Source organism: Erinaceus europaeus, chromosome 13 (assembly GCF_950295315.1).
Source record: "Erinaceus europaeus chromosome 13, mEriEur2.1, whole genome shotgun sequence".
In the NCBI taxonomy this organism is placed as follows: Eukaryota; Metazoa; Chordata; class Mammalia; order Eulipotyphla; family Erinaceidae; genus Erinaceus; species Erinaceus europaeus.
In genome coordinates, this window is record NC_080174.1 from 30,032,127 (window position 1) to 30,047,857 (window position 15,731).

The window sequence follows — 15,731 nt, forward strand, 5'->3', positions numbered from 1 at the left end:
TTTCTTTTTTTAATTTTTTAATATCTATTTATTTATTTTCCCTTTTGTTGCCTTGTTGTTTAACATTGTTGTGGTTATTGATGTCCTTGTTGTTGGATAAGTCAGAGAGAAATGGAGAGAGGAGGGGAAGACAGAGAGGGGGAAAGAAATATAGACAGCTGCAGATCTGTTTCATCGCCTTTGAAGAGACTCCCCTGCAGGTGGGGAGCCTGGGGCTCAAACTGGGATCCTTACGCAGGTCCTTGTGGTTTGTGACAAGTGCATTTAACCTGCTGTGCCACCACCAGACTGACTCCCCTGGCTCACATTTCTTAAAGATCTTAGTCTTGAAGAGAAAATAAGTTGTCATTCAACGTACTGGAAAAGTCAGACAACCAATAAGAGAGAAGACATTTGGAACGTCAATTATAATGAACAGCAATTGAATGGAGACCCAAGCAGAAGACTATTTTAAGGTACTTTAAAGTTCACTTGCTGTAGTAATTTCCCCTTAAATAAGTGAGCTTAGAGTTCAATATTTTTGTTTCCAAATACTGTAGCTAACAAAAGGGGTTACACAAACATAGCTTTAAAAAATGTATACACAGGTACACATATACATATAAGAACTCTTCAAATGATAAAGTTAGAAGTTCATTGGATTGAAAACTAAGAAATAAAACCAATATCATTTACTCTCACTCTTTGGTGGAATTAAAAAGGATGGAGGAGAGACCAGTGGTGACTCGTTTAGCATACATGTTACAGTGTACCAAGTTCCCAGTTCTCACCTGCAGGGTGGAAACTTCAGGACAGGTAGAGCAGTATTGAAAGTCTCTCTCATTCTCTCTCTCTCTCCTTTCTTTTTCTCTATGTCTTTCACCCTCTATCACAAAACAGAAAAAATAAACATTGCCTAAGGGAAAGGAGTGGTATGAGAAACTAGTACAATAACATTTGGAGAATAATTACTCTCCATTCTAGAAGGTCAGAAAAGGTTTCTGGGAGGTGGGAGTCAGAATAGGAAAGAGAAAATATAACAAAATGGAAACAATTTAAAGTCAGGAATACCTACTAAGAAGATTAAATTGAGCAATATCTTACAAGGAAATCAAAGTACAATATATTGGGAAAATATATTTTTTATATAAAAGAGAATGCTCCTGGCCAGAGCAGAAAAATCATTTGATGAACAGTGGGAGGTTAAATATAATAAAAGCACAACAAAGAAGTTTTTTTCCATTTTGTTGCCCTTGTTGTTTTATTATTGTAGTTATTATTGTTGTTGTTGTTGGATAGGACAGAGAGAAGTGGAGAAAGGAGGGGAAGACAGAGAGGGAGACAGAAAGATAGACACCTGCAGACCTGCTTCACAGCTTGTGAAATCATTCCCCTGCAGGTGGGGAACCATGGGCTCCAACATGTATCCTTACAGGTCCTCGCGCTTTCCGCCACATGCGTTTCACCCACTGTGCTACTGCCAGACTCCCCCATAAACAATTTTTATCTAAAAATTATGAAGTTAGATTTAAAATTATAAAAGTAAGGTCCTTTTACTAATACTGAGTACTTAAATTTGACACAACTTCTGTGCATTCAATATATCTTAAGATTACCTCATCAGAGGGACCATGCAGTGGCACACCTGGTTAAAAGCACACATTACAGTGCACAAGGACTCAGGTTCAAGCCCCTAGACCCCACCTGCAGGGTGATAGCTTCACAAGTGGTGAAGAAGGGCTGCAGGTGTCTCTCTGTCTCTCTTCTAGTCTCCCCCTTCCTTCTCAGTTTCTCTCTGTCTCTACTCAGAAATAAACAAAAAGAAAAAAAAAGACTACCTCATAGTGGTCTATTTTTAAAAATTAATTATTTCCTTATTGAGATTTACTAATATTCACTGAAAGAAGATTATTTAAGATGGGATCTACTTGGGGTATTAATATTTCTATTATTAATAAGTTGAAAACATATCTGCTTCAGCATTCATGATCAAGTCAGACAAGTTGATTGAAATTATTCTTAGATCTGGGAAAACATCCACTAGCATTTTTGTTGGTTATATTGTTGGTAATAGTCATTGAGTGTGTGTGTATGAATATATGTATACCGAAAAATGTGTATGTATACTGAAAGTTGACAGAATTTCTCATATGCTGACTTTTAGTTCTATATATCCAAGCCCCATTTCCATTCCACTATCAAGATAGACCCAGAGTAAGATACCTCAGAATATCACAATATAATCTCTAACCCCTTTTTACTTTAGTAAAAAGAGTATTGTGTATATTCCTAGAAATTAATTCTGCACCAGCAAAACTAAATCAAACCCCCCTTATTCATTTCCCAACCTTATTGCAGCCACCCCAACATCACCCAATATAAAAGCAAGTATGACAGGTATAAGCATATATGGAAGAAAATAAAAGGCTAAAATTACTAATGCAAATTTTATAAAAATATTTAATCATGTAACACATACTGAGGCCACTCCCATACCTGAAAAGAAGCCCAGCAAAGAATTTCTAAAGCTGAATTAAGCTTTATTAGCTTCATTAAATCATATGTAAGTATCTGCATTTAAGCTGTAAAACAGGGACAAATCAGAGTCATGTGTTGTCTAGTTTTTTAATTCATTATTTGGAAGATAATTTTTATGTGTTCAACAGAATACCTAACATTTAAAGAATTTAAAGAATAGAAATGATTTTGAATCATGCTCCTTCACTAGACGGTCTATGTAGAAATGAAAGGGATAAAAAGAAATTGCTGGTAAATTTCTGTTTACAAAAATCCTGTTAAGATACAGTGATAAAAGGATGAGGTGTTCTAAAGTTAGCAAGAGGTTAGGGGATGGTTAGGGAAATAATTTATAAGAGATACAATTTGAGTTTAGTCTGGTAAGAAATGTATGCAATCAACCAATGTAACTAGGTCTGCACACAGAACTGTCTCTTGGATACCAGTCTTGGCAGACATGGAAAAAGAAGAAGAATCTAGGGAGGCGGGTGGTGGCGCAGCGGGTTAAGCGCATGTGGCGCAAAATGCAAGGACTGGCGTAAAGATCCTGGTTCAAGCCTCCGGCTCCCCACCTGCAGAGGAGTCGCTTCACTGATGAAGCAGGTCTCCTGGTGTCTATCTTTCTCTCCCCTTGTCTGTCTTCCCCTCCTCTCTCTCTCCTATCCAACAATGACGACATCAGTAACAACAATAAGAACTACAACAATAAGGCAACAAAAGGAAATAAACAAATTTAAAAAAGATAAAAAGCAGAAGAATCTATCCAAAATGTCAAAATGTATTCAGAATATCTCCTATTATATTCCAGGAGTAACTGTACCCAATTCCTTTTCAAAAGAACATTTCTATTTAATAGTAATCTGCTGACTGGACACCAGAGATCTGCAATCAGTACCCATTTCTATTGTTTAAACTTTCACTGCAATAGATTTCTGCTCATAAAAAAAGCAATGCTGGCATGGGCTATGAAAAAGCACTATTATATTGAATTGGATGTTATGATGGCATTTGATAAATTGGTGATTTTATCTGTAATCCACGTCAAGCTAGAAACTAGTACTTCTCTGCATTTTTTTTTCATCCTTTCTCTTTGGAGAGCTCTCATCTCTTTCAGTGATGTTGCTGGTATCCAGCAGATTGTCAAAATTGTTGTTTATAATTCTCATATGCTCAGAGATGTCTTTGTAGATTTTTTCAGAAGATTTTGAAATGATACCAGTGTACAGTTAAAATTGAACAATCATTTCCCCAAATGTTAATAATCAACTTCACACTTTTGTTCATTTGTATTTAACTCAAACAATTTAGGGATGAAAAATGAGCTTGACCTCAGAAAAAAAATTCTAGTTTTATTGAAGAATTAATATTTAGTCTGAAACAAAATGTATTCAAACCCCTGTAAACTACAATGTGGGGTGTGTTTTTCTTGTCCTTGTCATTTTTCCATTCTATACAGTTTAATTCCCTACCCACCCCCACACATTGTCATCAACAGGAAAGAACAGTTGTTTTTTTAAATATTTATTTATTTCCTTTTTGTTGCCCTTGTTTCCATTGTTGTTATAGTTATTATTGTTGTTGATTTCACTGTTGTTGGATAGGACTGAGAGAAATGGAGAGAGAAGGGGAAGACAGAGAGGGGGAGAGAAAGACACCTGCAGACCTGCTGCACTGCCTGTGAAGCTACTCCCTTCAGGTGGGGAGCCTATGGCTTGAACCAGGATCCTTATGCTGGTCCTTGCGCTTTGCACCATGTGCGCTTAACCCACTGCGCTACTGCCTGACTCCCCGAATGAGCAGTTTTTAGAATATCTCCTATCATGTACTTGATAGCCTAAGAAGGGTCCTGTGGTGTTTAGTCCAGAGAGAGTGCTCTATTCTAGATCTTGTCTTTTTCAAACTTCAGGTGCTGTTAGTTTAACACATCTCTTCTCTAGTAGTTCCGTAGAACAAAATCTACCCTATATCCATGAGAATCTATTTATTCCTCACTTCAGCTGCTCTCACACTAATTTTTTTTTTTTTTGAGAAGCAGGGGCTTAATCAGACTAGCTCTATTTGGCTTGATTTCCAATTTGTAATAATTTCCTTTTCTACTTCAGAGATGAGTCCTTGGAGAAGTTCAACAGATGCTTCCTGAGGGAGGCCCCTAAGGTTGGAACTTGAGTGTACTCTTTTGTTCCTGTGCCATCATGCTGCTAGCTTGTGAGTGACAAGCCCTTTCCCGCTATTCCCAGTATGTTTACTCACTCTCCTCTTCATCAGACAACTCCCAACTTTCTCTGTTTAACTCACCTCTAGAAAGGTGCAGAAGTTTTTTTTTTTTTTTTTAAAGGTAAATCTGACCTTCTACTGGTAAAGACTTTTTGGTGATTATACTTTACATAATTACTTTAGTACAATGTGGTTTGATTACAGCTATTCTGTGATAGTTTCTGGAGGTCTAAACATATAGGAATTTTATTTAAAATTGCCAAAAACTGCAACTAATCAAGATATGCTTTAGTAAGTAAAGGAAGAACTGTGATATATCCAAATAATAAATTATTACCTGATGTTGAAAAATGAGCTACCAAGCCATAAAAATATAAAGAGAACTTACTTATGTGTGTGTTAGCAATCACTCTCTATGATTTTGTTCTATGTCACCCTGATCTAAGACTTTCCACTAAACAGCTAATGACCTCATTATTGATAGCATTTAATAGATGTAGCATTTAATAGATGGGATGCATTGGATAGACCTTCTCGTGGTGCATCCCATGAGTACCCATTTATTGGGGAAACTGACGATCCTTCCTAGCCGACTGAATCCACATGGATCCCAGTCACTTTCAAAGCCAGCAACAAGCAGCTCCTGACAGCTTTCAACCTGACCCATTGACTGGCTATGGAAGAAGGGCAAACACTAGAAGAAGAAGAAATAGACTTTCTTTTTAAAAAATATTTATTTATTTATTCCTTTTTGTTGCCCTTGTTGTTTTATTGTTGTAGTTATTATTGTTGTTGTACCTATGTCATCATTGTTGGATAGGACAGGGAGGAATGGAGAGAAGAGGGGAAGACAGAGAGGGAGAGGGAAAGATAGATACCTGCAGATCTGCTTCCAGTACCAAGCTGTTTTGATGATGATGACATTATAATATAGTTTGAGATCTGGGAGTGTGATGCCTCTGTTTCTTTTTTTTTATTTAAGAAAGGATTAATTAACAAAACCATAGGGTAGGAGGGGTACAACTCCACACAATTCCCACCACCCAATCTCCATATCCCACCCCCGCCCCTGATAGCTTTCCCATTATCCATCCCTCTGGGAGCATGGACCCAGGGTCATTCTGGGTTGCAGAAGATAGAAGGTCTGGCTTCTGTAATTGCTTCCCCGCTGAACATGGGAGTTGACTGGTAGGTCCATATTCCCAGTCTGCCTCTCTCTTTCCCTAGATGCCTCTGTTTCTGTTTCTTTTCCTCAAGATGGTTTTGGCAATTCTAGGTGTTTTCTGGTTCCAGATAAATGATTGTAGTGTTTGTTATATTCTCTTAAAGAAGCTTGGTGGAACATTGATGGGTATTGCATTAAATTTGTATATGGCTCTGGGGAGAATATTCATTTTGATATTTATTCTTCCTATCCATGAGCATGGGATGTCTTTCCATTTCTTGGTATCAGTTTCTCTTTCCTTGAAGAGTGACTCATAGTTTTCAGTATACAAGTCTTTCACTTCTTTGGTCAGCTTTACTCCTAGGTATTTTATTGATTTTATTGCAACAGTGAATGGGAGTGATTTCTGGATGTCTTCTTCTTCATTTTTAGTGTTTGTATAGAGAAATGCCACTGATTTTTGTACACTGATTTTTGTAGCCTGACACCTTGCTATATTGCCTAATAACTTCCAGTAGTTTTCTACTGGATTCTTCAGGTTTTTATATGTAATAGTAATCATGTCATCTGCAAATAGTGAGAGCTTGACTTCTTCCCTTCCAATCTGTATTCCTTTGATTTCTTTCTCTTGCCTGATTGCTATGGCAAGATCTTCCAATACTATGTTGAAGAGTAGTGGTGACAGTGGACAGCCCTGGTTAGTCCCGGATCTGAGGGAAAATGCTTTCAGCTTCTGTCCATTGAGTATGATGTTGGCTGTTGGTTTGCTATATATGTATTCCACTATCTTGAGGAATTTCCCATCTATTCCCATTTTTCGTAGAGTTTTGAGCATAAATCGATGTTGGATTTTGTCAAAGGCTTTCTCTGCATCTATTGAGATAATCATGTGTTTCTTGGCTTTGCTTTTATTGATGTGGTGAATGACATTGATAGACTTACATATGTTGAACCAGCCTTGCATTCCTGGGATGAATCCCACTTGGTAGTGATGAACAATCTTTTTGCAAGCAGTTTAACCAATACCAGTTAGTCCCACAATTCCTCCAGTTCAAGAAAAAATAGCAACCAAATCTAAATGAAAAAGAAAGAGAAAGGAAAAAGGGCTAGCAGGAATAGACAATTATGCAAATCTACTGTCCACTGTAGATTCTAGGGGTAGCAAGAGGGGAAGGGGAAGTTGAGCTGAGACACACACAAAGAGAGTCTGCTCTGAGTTAGACTTCTTCCCTGAAGTAGTTCACAAATAAGTATCAGTGAATTCAGTAGACAGAGGGAGGAGGAAGAGAGAAAGGAAGACAGGGGGAAAAAAGAGAGAAAAGAAAAAAGAAACAGAAAAAAAAGCAGTGAAAGGGGAGTTGGACATATATATATATATATATATATATATATATTTTTTTTTTTAATTGGCTTGGAGGTGGGAGAAGGGCAATAGTGTAGAGAGGAGGTATGAAAAGTGAGACAAGTTTCTTTCACAGTGGGTGATAATTCTTTTTGTCTAGCAATAGAAAGTATACTAAGAGTTAATTTTGGTCACCTGAGTGGGGGGGATGGGATATGCATGTATATATAATAGTATTTGTAAAATAGAACAAAGTAAAAAGCCCAAGCAGTGGATCTACAGCTTGGACAGCTCCCTTTTAGACTATGTACATTGAGTCTAGACAACTAATTGAGAAAGAAAACACAATACAAAAGAAACAGGAAAAAAGGAAAAAAAAACTTTTAAGCAGTCTTTCCCAGGCTGGGTGTGGCTTGCTTGATTAGCTAATTGTCACTTTAATGGGTCTAAGTCCCTTCTTCCGTAGCCTGCCAACAATGTCAGGTTGAGCCTGATGTAAAGTTTCGAGACCTCCTTTGAATCTGGAGAGGTGGCAGTCATTGACTACGTGGGTCATAGTCTGTCTGTAGCCACAGGGGCAGTTCGGGTCGTCTCTGGCTCCCCAGTGATGGAACATAGCGGCGCACCGGCCGTGGCCTATTTGATAGCGATTGAGGAGGGCCCAATCATAATGTGCTAGGTCAAAGCTGGGTTGATGCTTGCAGGGGTCTGTGATGAGGTGTTTGTTCTTTACCTCAGCTGACTGCCAACTCTGTTTCCAAGAGTCTGGAACAGAGAAGTTCAGTGTAGGCATAGGGGACCAGAATGGGTGACGAGACGTCAAGTGTTGGACAGGGTGGGCGAAGATATCCGTGTATATTGGCAGGTCTGGTCGAGCGTAGATGGTGGGAAATGAACTTAGATGATGCCGCATCCCGACGAATATCTGGAGGGGCGATGTTGCTAAGAATTGGCAGCCATGGAACCAGGGTAGAACCGATGGTTCCAGAAATTATCCTCACGGAGGAACATAATTTGGAATCGACCAAGTGGACGTGGGGGCTACGGAACCATACTGGGGCACAGTATTCTGCAGTGGAATAGCATAATGCCAGAGATGATGATCATAGTGTGGAAGCGCTCGCGCCCCATGAGGAGCTGGCCAGTCTTGCAATGATGTTATTCCTTGCGCCCACCTTTGCTGCAGTTTTTATGAGATGTTCGTGAAATGACAGGGTGCGATCGAGAGTAATGCCAGGATAGACTGGCTGGGCTTCATGCCAGATTCTCGTATCGCCAAGCTGCACATTAAGCTCACGCGAGGCCAAGGCATGGTGTAGATGGAAAACAGATGATACCATTTTTGCAGTGCTAGGGATTAATCGCCATTTTTTACAGTAATCAGATATCAGAGACATGTCTTTCATGAGTGTTTCCTCGAGGATGTCGAACTTGGATGCCTGAGTTGCACAGCAGATGTCATCAGCGTAGATGAACTTCCTTGAAGAAGTTTATTTTCCCTTTCTGTTATTTCTCAACTTCTGTTTATGAGTGGGATCATCCCATATTCATCTTTCTCTTTATCTTTCTGATTTAGCTCACCCTCATAATTCCTTCTTGCTTTATCCAAGATAGGTCAGAGAAGGTTGGTTCATTGTTCTTAAGCTGCATAGTATTCCATTGTGTATGAGAGGGGGAAAATTGATTGTATGTCTCATACTTTTTAAAGCACAGACTGAGTCTTTTTAATACATAGGATGAAACTTTGATATGTTGACTCTCTTAAAAGCCTAGACCAGGAAGAACAGAAGCAACCAGTGGCACAGCTATATACAAATAATGTCAAAGGACATAAATTATGGTGTTTTTTTATGATATAGCAAATCCTAACAAAGGGATTTTTCAAAGTTAACCCATTTGCCAGATAATATGACTATAGCAATAACTATCTATTGTCTTTTTAATCTTAAGACATCAGGAACCTCCTTCTTCCTCTATAGAACCTATACTTCCTCCAGTCCTGGAACTTCTAGAGTGGGGCTCTCTTTCCTGCATGCTTCTCTCATTTCATACCAAATGATATTGCATCTGCTGAGCCCAACCTAATCAACGCAAGGAGTACCACTTCAGCATGCTACACTTCAGATTGTGTCCAGAGACATCAGGCATGGAATGTCAACCCTTCAGCGTCATTACTCAGGTGAGACCTTTCCTTTCATAGTATTCTCTAATTCCATTCCAGGTGGTTCACTTCCTAACAAAGTCCAAAAACCTAGATATAGACCAGGTCCCATGAGATAGAGCATAGGTTCACATGTATCCATAAATTAGGGCAAAATATATACTTGAAAAAGCAAAAGTACACAATAGTCTGCAGTGAGTCAGTATAAAGTTCCTAATGAAATAGTATCTAATTAGACTTAGCTACCCTCCTCACCTACTTCCTATTACAGTTCTCTCACTCACTCCAAAGCTAACCTTATCAAAGCAAGGACTCCAAAAGTTGAATAAGGGCAGGAGACTGGCATACATTAATGATGATTCTTTAGTCACTACCAGGCCAACCCATCAGCTGGGGCCCTAATCAGGGAGTCCTGAGGTTCCTAAATAAACATTATGGGCCTAGACCTCAAATAAATCCCTCTCTCCATTATTACTGGTCATTTCTATCAGGAACAACAAAATAGACCCCTTTTTGGGCCCCCATAGGACCTTGTCCTCAACTTGGATCAACAATGGTAGAGGATGTTCCATCCTTCAAAGGGAGGATGGAAAATATACTCTATGCTACATCTGAGGAAGATGGGTCAATACTGGGGCAGCTTGGAATGTTCCTACTCATGATCACAGAATGTGAGCTCAGATCTAGAGGGATGCATAGGTCACATAGGCTCCTAAGCTGAATTTGGGCCTCAGACCAAATCAAATTGATGGGGTTTACAGTTAACAATATTTATACCCCTTTACCATATTAGGAAGCTACTCTCTTCCCTGATCCAGCTTTCTGTTCCTTTTCCAGTCATGACATCATCTCCCCAGACAATAACTTGGATCCACCTGCATATCAGATTTTAGGCTCAGGGAAAGAAAAAAAAAAACCTAGTATAGCCACAGGCCCTTTGGAATATAACTAAATTATGCCTAATAGCTATATACAAAATGGAGGACCCCCAACTCTTCATCTGCACTATTCCAGCCTTTAGGTTCATGATTGTTCAACAGTTTGTTTGGCTTTGTATGTTAACTTTCTTTTCAGCCACCAGGTTCCAGATTCTAACATGATGCCGACCAGACCTCCCTGGACAGATGACCCCACCAATTTGTCCTGGAGCACTGCTTCTCCAGAGCCCCACCATACTAGGGAAAGAGAAAGGCAGGCTGGGAGTATGGATGGACCTGTCAAAGCCCATGTTCATCACTGAAGTAGTTACAGAAGCCAGACCTTACACCTTCTGCATTCCGCAATGACCTTGGGTCCATACTCCCAGAGGATTAAAAACTAGGAAAGCTATCAGGGGAGGGGATGGGATACAGAATTCTGGTGGTGGGAATTGTGTAGTTGTACCCCTATTATCCTATGGTTTTGTCAATGTTTCCTTTTTGTGAATAAATAAATTTTAAAAAATATCAGTATTACCCTGGCCATGAGGCAATGTAATCAATCATAGAAACATAGTTCAGCTCAACAAATTGTTTGGCTTCATATGTTAACTCTCTTTTCAATCACCAGGTTCCAGATGCCACCAGGATGCTGGCTAGGCTTCCCTGGATTGAAGACCCCACCAATGTGTCCTGGAGCTCAGCTTCCCCAGAGTCACACCCTACTAGGGAAAGAGAGAGGCAGACTGGGGGTATGGACCGACCAGTCAACGCCCATGTTCAGCGGGGAAGCAATTACAGAAGCCAGACCTTCTACCTTCTGCAACCCTCAACGACCCTGGGTCCATGCTCCCAGAGGGATAGAGAATGGGAAAGCTACCATGGGAGGGGGTGGGTTATGGGGATTGGGTGTTGGGAATTGTGTGGAGTTGTACCCCTCCTACCTTATGCTTTTGTTCACTAATCCTTTCTTAAATAAAAAATTTAAAAAATTAAAAAAAAAAAGAAACATAGTTCAATGGCATTGATTGTGTCCTCCAATTTAAGCCTAAATAGAGTCTTATGTACACATTTACAAATTCCTAGTAAAAGCATTTCTACTAATGGACTCGTCTAAATGTGTACTGAGGACTGCACTATCAGAGTAAGGTGTGGTTAATCAAAACAAAGTATTGCTCCACAGTGAGATCCATGGAATGTGAATTTAGACTAGGAGTGGAAAGGGAAAGGTGGGATGCTGAGGTTGCACATGCTCATATGCTAAGTTTGGATTGATATTGGGTCCTAGGTCAGGTTGATAGGGTTTACCATTAGTGGTATTTATTTACTTTTCCCATTATCTAGGAGCTACTATCTGCCCTGATCCAGCTTTCTAGTCCTAGTTGCAATTCTGTCACCATCTTCCTAGACAATACTTTTAGCCTGCCCTCATGTTATCTGTCAGACTCTGGCAAAATTAATAAAGTCATGGGCCCCTTGGAATATAACTGAAATAGACTTCCTTAGCTTTTTCCATTATTAAGACTCCAAATCTCATCTGCTGTATCTTTACTTTTAAGTTCCTGCTTACTAAACAATTTGTTCTGCTTTATATATTAATTATTTTCAGCCACCAAATTATAGATACTACCATGATGCCAACCTGACTTTCCTAGACAGATGACCTGAACAATGAGTCCTGGAACCCTCCCTCTCCAGAGTCCTACCCCGCTAGGGAGAGAAAGAAACAGGCTTGGGTTATGTGTTGACCTGTCAACACCCATGTCTAGCAGGCAAGCAATTACAGAAGTCATATCTCCCACCTTCTGCACCCCATAAAGATCTTCAATCCACAGTCCCAGAGGAATAAAAACAGAGAAGCTTCCAATGGAGGGAATGGCATATAAAACTCTGGTGGTGGGAACTGCGTGGAATTGCACCTCTCTTATCCCACAATCATGTTGATGACTATTAAATCTCGAAATCAATATCTAAATAAGGTAAAGAGGGTCCAAGTGGTAGCACATCTGGTTAAGCTCACACAGTGTGCAAAGACCCAGGTTCAAGCCCCTGGTGCCCACCTGCAGAAAAAAAAGTCTCATGAGTGGTGAAGTAAGGCTGCAGGTGTCTCTCTTTCTCTTTCCTTCTTTACCTCCTCCTCCCCTGTCAATTTCTCTCTGTCTTTATTCAATAATAAATAAAAAGTAAAAACAAATAAATAAAGGTAAAGAAACCCCAAACCAACACTGTTCTCAGCAGGTCACCATGGAGTTAGGATAAGAAAGTTATAAGTAGGCCAAAGACCATTTACACAGCTCTTTGAAGCCCCTATCATTGGTTTTCTCCACCAATCTGAGGACTACTAAACACAGATATTAGTTGAACTTGTTTCTCAGTCAAAATATTCAGGAAACCCGAGATTAGCGACCCAGAAGTTTCTCTCCTATGAATATAACCTAAGGACTCCATAACACTCAATCAAAAAGATGTGTGTATACCTATTTTCATAGCACCACAATTCCTAATAGCTAAAACTTAGAAGCAAACCAGTTGCCCAACAAAAGATGAATGGCTGAGAAAGCTGTAGTATATTTACTCAATTGAATACTATGCAGCTATTAAGAACAATGAACCACCTTTGCTGACTCATCTTGGATGGAGCTAGAATAAATTATGTTAAGTGAGATAAGTCAGAAAGAAAAAGATGAATATAGGATGATCCCACTCATAAACAGAAGTTGGGAAAGAAGAACAGAAAGAGAAACTCAAAGCAAAATATGACTGAGTTTAGAGTATGGCACCAAAGTAAAAATCTCTGGGTGGAGGGTGAGGGTAGATGTTCAGCTTCACTGGTGGTGGGGATTGTGACTCAGACCTTTGGTGGTTGGAATGGTGTTAATATACTCATATTAACTTATAGTCTCCCAAACTACTATTAAATTTATATAAGGAAAAAATGGATCAAATGTCTCAAATTTTTTGTTGCATAGAACATAGCTCTGAGTATATGTTCCTTCAATCTAAGCACTTAAGACTTCAAATTGGTAACCTGATTGAATTTTAACAGTGGGCTTAAATTGTTAGTACATTTCTAATTATGACTTGTTCTTTGAAATATTAAATCTCCTGAAAGCTTAGACCAGGGAGAACAGAAGCAACTGGCGGTGCTCCTTTATAAGAAACAGGCGTAAGTAAATAGCATAATAGGGCATAAACTATGATGAGGTCTTGTATGCTACAGAAAATCGTAACAATGGGCTTATCAAAGTTAACCCAATTGCCAAATGATTTGGTTATAGCTATAACTATTTATTGCCTTCTTAAACCCTAAGACAGCAGGAACCTTACCCTTTCTCTATAAAGCCCATATTTCTCCCAGTCCTGAAACCTATAGGGTGAGGCTCACTTTTCTGCACTCTTATACCAATTCATACCAAGTGATACTGCATTTGCTGATCCCAACCCAACAATGCAATGCATACCACCTTAGCATGTTTCACTTTGACTACATCCAGAGACCTCAGGCATGGAATATCAGCCCTTCAGCTTCATTACTCTGATGAGATCTTTCCTAGTTCATATGACTCCTTAGTTCCATTTTGGGTGGTACACTTCTTAAGAAACCTCAAAACCTAGATATAGACCAGGGTCCACAAGATAGAGCATGTGTACATGTATCCAGAAGTTGGGGGAAAACATATACCTTAAAACAAAAGTACACAATAGTTTCCAATGAGTCAATAAATGTAGCAAGCAACCAGAAAGATCATAGAGTATCTAATCCATACACCATAGAGTATCTAATCAAATAGTTTCTACTTAGACCTAGATACCTTCCTCACCTACCTTCTATTGCACATCCTTCAATTGCTCCAAAGCTAACTTTGTCAGACAAAGTAAGGATTATAAAATCTGAATAAGGACAAGATACTGGCATACTTTAATGATGACTCTTTAGGCACTACCAGTCTACCCCTTCACCTGGGGCCCTAGTCAGGGAGTCCTGGGATTCCCATACAGACATGATGGGCCTAGACCCTCTAACAGACCACTTTAACTATTGTCACTGGTCATCTCCATCAGGAACAACATAATGGACCCCTCTGTGGGCCCCTATAAGACTTGGCCCTCAATGTGGATCAACAAGGGTGGGGAGTGTTCCATTCTCTGAAAAAAGGTTGGATAACATACTCTGCCTATCACCCCAGGATGATGGGTTCTGAAATTGGTGTGGCCTGGAATGGTCCTAGCCATGACTACAGAATATGAGTTCAGACCTACAGGGATGCAGATTATTATATAGGCTCCTGTGCTGAATATGGGCCACAGATCAAATCAATGGGGTTTATAGTCAACAATATTTATATACTTTCCCCATATTTTGGAGCTACTCTCTTCCTTGATACAGCTTTCTAGCCCTTTTTTCAGCTATGACACCATCCTTCCAGACAATAACTTAGGTCACCTGCATATTAGATGTCAGGTGCAGGCAAAAACTAGTTAGGTCATAGGTCCCTTGGAATATATCTAAAATTGACCCACTAGCTTTTTTGAAAATGTAGACCCCAAATCTTCTTATGCAATATTCCAGCATTAGGTTCATGATTAATCAAGAAATTGTTTGGCTTTATATGTTAACTCTTTTTTAGCTACCAGGTTCAGATGTTACTGCGATGCCAACCTGACTTCTCAGAACAGACTACCTCACCAATGTGTCCTGGAGTCCCACTTCCCCAGAGCTCTGCCCCACTAGGGAATGAGAGAGACAGGCTGGGAATATGGATCAACCTGCCAATGCCTATGTTCAGCAGGGAAGCAATTACAGAAGCCAGACCTTCCACCTTCTGTACCCCATAATGACCTTTGGTCCATACTCCTATAGGGTTAAAGAATAGGAAAGCTGGGAGTCGGGCTATAGCGCAGCGGGTTAAGCGCAGGTGGTGCAAAGCACAAGGACCGGCATAAGGATCCCCGTTCAAACCCCAGCTCCCCACCTGCAGGGGAGTCGCTTCACAGGTGGTGAAGCAGGTCTGCAGGTGTCTGTCTTTCTCTCCTCCTCTCTGTCTTCCCCTCCTCTCTCCATTTCTCTCTGTCCTAGCCAACAATGACAACAACAATAATAACTACAACAATAAAACAAGGGCAACAAAAGGGAATAAATAAATAAAATTAATATTTTAAAAAAAGAATAGGAAAGCTATCAGGGGAGGGAATGTGCTATGAAATTTTGGTAGTGAGAATTATATGGAATTGTACCCCTCTTATCCTATGGTCTGGTCAGTGTTTCCATTTTATAAATAAATATTAATCAATAAACTAATTTAAACATGTTTCTTTAGAGCGAAGTTCAATATTATTAGATGTAGGCAGTAGCTACATTTCCTAAACACATGTCAACTCAAGCCCTTTTTTAGTTTTTATTTATTTATTTATTTATTTATTTACTGGCTAGAAATG